Below are 7,232 nucleotides of genomic sequence, written 5' to 3'. Positions count from 1 at the left end.
GCTAGCACCCCAACACCCCTCCCCCAGTAGATGGGAGGCATCACATCATAGAGGCAGGTTTCCTGGGAGGCCACCCCCTTCGAATGGGTCCAACAGGCTGCAGGGGCCCATTCCCCTTCGCTCCCCTGGGGCACAGGTGTGTGGCATGGCTCTCAACACCTCCACAACACCCCCCTTGTAAGGAGGGTGGACACACCACATCGGAGGGGCGTCTTTTGTTGCTGGCCGCCCCCTCCTTGTGAGCCTGGCAGGTTGCAGGGGCCTGCTGCCCTTCCCTCCCCTGGGGCAAAGGGCCCCTGCAGCGTGGGTGGGTGGGGGCACCCAGAACCCCCCTTAGTTGAGGGCATCACATCGCTGAGGCAGGGTTTCATGATGGTCACCCCCTCTTTACAGGGAACCCAACACCCCTCCCCCAGTGACCAATGGTGACCAATGAAAGGAACAGATAGATGGATGCCTTCCCCACCATTATCTGTCCCCAACAGTCACTGTGGCAGAGCCAACCTCTGGGGCCTAGCCAAGCATGTCTTTCCATGGCAAGGGACTGTGGCACAAAACAAGCAGGTTTCCCACCTCGTGTCCCCCTAAACCTACCTCAGCAACCTGACGTCCACCATGGAAAAGGGAGATGAAGGATGCCTTCTCCCTGTTCAGGGCAGGTGACTCAACGGTCACCCAATGGGAGAGATGGAGAAGGGAGGATGCCTCCCCATCGTCAGAACCCACCTCTACGACCGTGTGGCTGCTGCCACTGGTTGGAAAGGATGGATGGATGCCTTCCCCACGTCTGGGTAAATGCAACTCTTCTTCCCCTAGTACCTCCCCCAGCACACAATCTAGGCAGCAGGATGCCCCACCGATCGAGAAGAGGTGACCACCAAAACCCACCTCAGCAATGTGATGGGAAAGGGAACGGATGGATACCTTCCCCACTTTTGGGGAAAGGCGACTCTTCTTCCCCTAGTACCGCCCTCAGAACTCAATTGAAACAGTGGGACACCCCACCTATTGGAAAGAGGTGACCACTTCAGTGATGTGATGGGAAAGGAAAGGAATGAATGCCTTCCCCTGCAGTCTCTGTGGCACAGTTAACCTCTGGGGCCAAACCTAGTAGCGCATCTTTCAATGGGGAAGGACAAGTGCTCAGAATAAGAGGCTTTCCTGCTTTCTGTCTTCCGAGACCCACCTCAGCAATGTGATGGGAACAGGAACAGATGGATACCTTCCTCGCTTTTGGGGAAAGGCAACTCTTCTTCCCCTATCACCTGCCCCAGCACACGATCAAGACAGCAGGACACCCCACCAATCAGGAAGTGGTGACCATTGAAACCTACCTCTCTGACAGTCCGGCCACACGGTGGCCTTGATTGCCACCCAGGCCAGGAGCTCACAAATGGAGACACTTTTTTCAATTCCAACACAGTGGGCTGCCTCACCCCACCCAGCTCCCCAACGTAGAAGGACAGGATGCATGGAAGCAAAAAAGCCCACAGACATCAAAACAAACTGTGGCTATATTTGCACCAGCAGTCCAAAAAACCCACCTGTCCGATGGTGTGGAAAGGAACAGATGTATGGATGCCTTCCCCACCTCATTGGAAGAGTACTGTGAGTCCTGCTTGTGGGGTGCCATTCCCCCTCCCCGCCCTGGGGATGTGAGGGGAAAGGAGATGTGGGCAGAGGGATGCCTACATTTCCCCAAAGGTCTCTGAGGCGGTGAGTGCCCAATGGGGCAATGGCAACATGTCTTCATGTGTCGATGGGCCAGGACAGAGGATATTAGGCAAAGTCTTCTCAATTAAATGCATGTCCCCAAAACAATGGCCACAACGGAACACAGCGGATGCCTTCCCCCAACCCTTGGGGGAAGGAGATTTCGGTTCCCGTTGCAGGTGGGGGCTTTCACATCTATCGTGGATTCATTAACGCCGGCAAGAGACAGCTCACCAATGGGCGGGTTGGTGGAAGAACCCCACTAATAAAGAAACACACCCTGGTTAACAGCAGCACAAGACCCAGAAGAGGGAACCATCTAACCCACAGGATGGATGCCAAAGATGCCTTTCCCCAGTGAACTCATGCACAAGTAGATCAAAATGACCCTCAGTTCCTGAGCTCCTGCTCTTCTCTGCCACTACAGACAGACTAACATGGCATTCCTCCTCGAGGAAGTGGGGCTTTCCCAGAGCCCGGCAACAGCACAGACACCAGGGTCACTCAGAGCGAAATACCCAGCCCGAGGTCCAGCGAGGGGTAGCCCAGCAGGAGGAGGTTAATCTTGATAAAGGCCAACTGGTCCACCAGTTCTGGGTCTAGGCATGAGCAGCAGGGATGGAGGATGTCTCCCAGGTAGGAGAACACCTGTTCACTCTGGACACTGGTGGGAGGGGGCAGGAGAGGAAGTTCATGGCCACGGACGACAGGTCGGGCCAGATGACAGCTTTACGTGCCCAATACTCCAGGGGATCGGAGTCAGGGGACACGGGGCTCGACAAGGTACTCTTGCACCATCACTTCCGCTGAGTCCTCTTCAAGGGCAACCCTTTTCCTCCCGATGCCGGCAACCTCTCAGTTCAGCACCGAGGACCAGTAGCAGGGGTGTTCCCTGTCAGGTGGGCTCTCACGTCCTGGGATGGTGGGCTCATCTGCCACCACTGCCTCCTCCTCCTTCTCCTGCTCCTCCTCCTCCACCAACAACTCTTGTTCCCTGCCCTCCTCCCTCTGGCCACATCTGTTGTTCTGAAACCTGCAGACCTCTCTGCAGAGCTCCTTCTTCCACTGCTGGAGCTCACACTGGTGCATGGTGATGGCACCCTTCACTCAGGGGTTGCAAAAATAGGCCCTTCTGTATGCCCACAGTTTGCAGACAGGATACAAGTGGGCAGCCATGCCTGCCTGCAACCTCTTCACCAACTCCCTGATGCTGGGGAGAAGATGAGCTTCCTCCCGCTCCAGCTCTTTGGCCAGCACCCAGTCCAGCCCACAGATGAGGGGGATGGCTTGCCCCAGGCTGGACCTGTAGGAGCAGAGGAGGTCAGTGGTGTCCCAAAAGGACTTCAGGACATGCACCATTTGGGAGAGGGCTAGCCAGTCCATGGAGCTGATGCTGAGCACCCTTCCTGACTGACTAATGGGTGTGGAGGTCATGATGTCCTCCAACATGTGTCTTTGCTCCACCAGATGTGCTATCATGCTGTAGGTGGAGTTCCAGCGGGTAGGCATGTCCTGAAACAGCTCGTACTTGAGATCTATCCACTCCTCCTGCTTCCTGTGCAGCTGATGGGAAGACGATGCTGCGGGCAAAGTGGGCCCCGAGACGATGATACCTGTCCAACAACTCGTGCATCTCCCATGTTCCCCGATCCCAGTTCGTCTTGATGGTGCTACCCAGCCCTAGAGCATCCCCCACAATCATGTGCAGCTTGTGCGCCAGGCAGACTATGCCCTCGAGGCATGCCTCATTCAGGGCTGCCAGCATGTTTCTACCAGCATCCGTGACCATGTAGCCACAAACAACATGAGACGGGGACACCCACTTCCTCAGTGTACCCTTGAGCATGCCGGCAATGTTCTTCCTTGTCTGATCCGAGTCCATCCCTCACACCTGGAGCAGAACTGCTCTGTAGCCTGGCGGCAGGGTGGGCTCCTCCTTCCAGGGGACAAATTTTCTCTGGAGGCTCCGGAGGTCCTCTGGTTACCACCAGTGGGTGGTGATGGCGAGGTAGCCGTGATGGTGACCACTCCACAGATCAGCTGTGAAGTGCACGGTCCGCCCTCCTTCTCTTTCCAACTATCTCCTGACCATGTCTGCCACACAGTTGTAGAGGGTGGGCAAGGCTCGTCAGTCAATGGTCCGCTATGAGGGCATAGTGAACCAGGGGACAAAATGATGCATCGCCCGGCAAAAGCCCACTCCCTTCAAGACGGACAAATGGAGTCTATCCAGGGCTATCATCTCAGGGCCAAGCTACAAGTGACGAATGACACTTGAACGGCAAGTGTATTTCTCCCTGTTCACTTGCCCTCCACTCAATCCACTTGCCGTTCAAGTGTCATTCGTCACTTGTAGCTTGGCCCTCAGCCAGGACATGAACACCCACCTCCCAAGCCCTCCTGCTGAATCTTTTGCTTGGCACAGACAACCCCGAGGGAACAACTTCCTGAACACTTCTTGGGGGAAGTCTCGAAATGCTACCAAGCAGGAGAGTGAAACGGTGACCAGGAGTGGGCGGGTCGGGAAGAGGATGGAGCCATGACTACCAAGCCAAGGGGCTGTGCCAGGAGGATGGACTGCAGGCAGCGGCAGCCCCAAGAGGTTGGGCGGTGGAGGAGCCAGACGTTGCAGGTCCTTCTGAGGCATCCTCCTCCTGACTAGATCCCTCCTCCTTAAAAATTTAAAACAGACGCTCTTCCTCTGGCAAAGCTAAGAGCTGTTGTGTCTCCTCTTCGAGTCCCAAAAGCGAATCCACAGGAAGAGGTTCTGCCTCTGAGACCTCCCCAGTATGGCTAGTGCTGGGCAGCAATGGCGACGAGCAACCAGGACAACCCTGGCACTTCTTCCCCCCATGGCCACTTTTCTGCCTTGTTCCATCCCGCATGGTTTTATAAGAAGAGCGCTCAGCCGAAGAAACACAGCAGGCTCGGTCCTGGTCAGAGCCTGTCCTCCGCCCTAAGACAGGAGTAGGGCAGGTGCCTACACCCACACCACAAATTAGAATGAAAAGGGAGGAGAAAGAAAACCCAACAGGCTTGGCTCGACTTCTGCCCTAAAAGTGGTGTAGGACAGAGGCCGTAGATAATTAGAGTGCTTATAAACTGATACCGTTCCAAATATTTTATTATGTAACTGTTAAAGTTGTAACTGTACAACATTATAGTAACTGTACAAGTTTGTGCTGGTATTAAAGAGAAGTAGAGCAAGTCCTTAGCCAAGGAAGCGTGCCTTGCACCCAGAAACTGGATGGGAGCACAGCCCCAGGTAGCCCACCGCCCCAGAAGCAAAAGAGGAATGGAAAGAGCAACATGTTAAAGAGAAAGAGAGCAAGCCCTTAGCCAAGGAAGCGTGCCTTGCACCCAGAAACTGGATGGGAGCACAGCCCCAGGTAGCCCACCGCCCCAGAAGCAAAAGAGGAATGGAAAGAGCAACATGTTAAAGAGAAAGAGAGCAAGCCCTTAGCCAAGGAAGCGTGCCTTGCACCCAGGAACTGGATGGGAGCATAGCCCCAGGTAGCCCACCGCCCCAGAAGCAAAAGAGGAATGGAAAGAGCAACATGTTAAAGAGAAAGAGAGCAAGTCCTTAGCCAAGGAAGCTTGCCTTGCACCCAGAAACTGGATGGGAGCACAGCCCCAGGTAGCCCACCGCCCCAGAAGCAAAAGAGGAATGGAAAGAGCAACATGTTAAAGAGAAAGAGAGCAAGCCCTTAGCCAAGGAAGCGTGCCTTGCACCCAGAAACTGGATGGGAGCATAGCCCCAGGTAGCCCACCGCCCCAGAAGCAAAAGAGGAATGGAAGAGAAATTTATGAAACAGAAGGAGAGCTAACAGAAGGAGAACTGGACTGGAGCACAGGCCCAGGTAGCCCACCACCCCAGAAGCACAAGAGGAATGGAAAGAGCAACATATTAAAGAGAAAGAGAGCAAGCCCTTAGCCAAGGAAGCCTGCCTTGCACCCAGACTGGAATGCAGCGCAGCTCCAGGCTAGTCCTCCACCCCAGAAGCAAATGAGAATGGAAAGAAAAAAAGGAGAAACAAGAATGAGCCGTGAGGTGAGAAACCCCAGTAAGCTTGCTTCCACCCAGAGCCTTGTTGCAACACAAGCCCTTATCCTCTCTCTCTCTGGCGCAGTATGAAAAAAACGCCCGGCCACAAGCAGTTCCTCACTCGGTAACTGCGGGCTGGGAAGTGAAAGAGCGGATCTGCAGCTCTGTCTTACATACTAGATGCTGACATAGAGAATAATGGGGGCTCTCGGATTGGCAGCCAGAGCTGCCTATCAAGGTTTTGGGGGTTACGAATGGTGTGTTTCAAGGGCGGCTGAAGGACTGCAGGTGGCTCCTGCGTTGCCTGGGGAATATATTGCTCGCGCCAGGATGTCTGGTTTGACAGACTGATGGACTGATGGACCGGCCAAAGTTTGTTGTGTCCGTGAATAATGGTGCAGCCCACAGACTGTCGGTTTGCAAATGCCAAACTGACCTGGACCGTGTATATTTTTGGTCCGTTATCCGGTCCATGCCCACCTCTACTAGGCAGTGTAGGCATGTTACAGTCATTTTGCAGTCATTCCACTGGCTACCTAGCAGTTATCAGGTTCAATTCAAGTACGAGTTATCACCTGCAGAGCCCTACAGGGCCTTTGACCCATATAACTGTTGGACCTCCTCTCCTGCTCTGCTCTGCTGCAATGGCTGCACGCATCTGAAGCCTTTTGAAGATGCCACCATACAAATGGGTAAGAGTGACCCTCAGACACTTGTATTCTCTCTCGTAGTTTCCACCTTGTGGAACAGCCTCCTTTGCATGTTTATACCCAAACACCAACAAAGTAATTATAAGTGGAACATCAGTCATTATGGGATGCTCTTTGAAGGCCCTCACTTGGTATTCCAAACAAAAGCCACTTTCCACAGAGAAGCAGAAGGCTGTACCCTTAAAAGAAGGCTAACATCCCCATTACATACAAGTAGCAATAGTCAGTATCCATAATGTTTGTAAGATGTCGAAGACTCAGTACATAGTTAAAGTGGTATGGAAACTACCTCTCCTATAGGAAGCATGCCTCTCCTATAGAAAATATGCCTCTCCTATTGGAAGCAATTCAATAATGTGGTTGGGACTAGCAAAGTGGCTTCCTCTCATGCCACTGTCACTCTGCCTTAGGGACTGGTGATACATTGGCATGGGAAATAACCTTATCACTGCCCCCCAAAACCCTGGCACCAGTCCTGGGATTAATGATGAACCAGCAGTGTAGGAAGGCTGCCATGTATTGAAAGCCCTCATTCTGTTACTGGTAATATCCATACTAAGCCTGAGGCAAAGGCCACAGTTGTGGGGAAATCAACTGGACAAATAATAAGAAATTTGTTTGTAGAGGATCTTGAAGAAATTAAGGAAAACTTATTCTTAACAATTAATTTGGAAAGCCAAAAGAAGTCAATTACAGAGGTGTCCTAATCGGAGTTATACCCCTCTAAACCCATTAACTAACAGTTGGGGCTCTAACTACAGGAT

This window comes from Eublepharis macularius, chromosome 8 (assembly GCF_028583425.1).
Source record: "Eublepharis macularius isolate TG4126 chromosome 8, MPM_Emac_v1.0, whole genome shotgun sequence".
NCBI classification, from domain to species: Eukaryota; Metazoa; Chordata; class Lepidosauria; order Squamata; family Eublepharidae; genus Eublepharis; species Eublepharis macularius.
Note: the sequence above shows the minus strand (reverse complement) of the source record.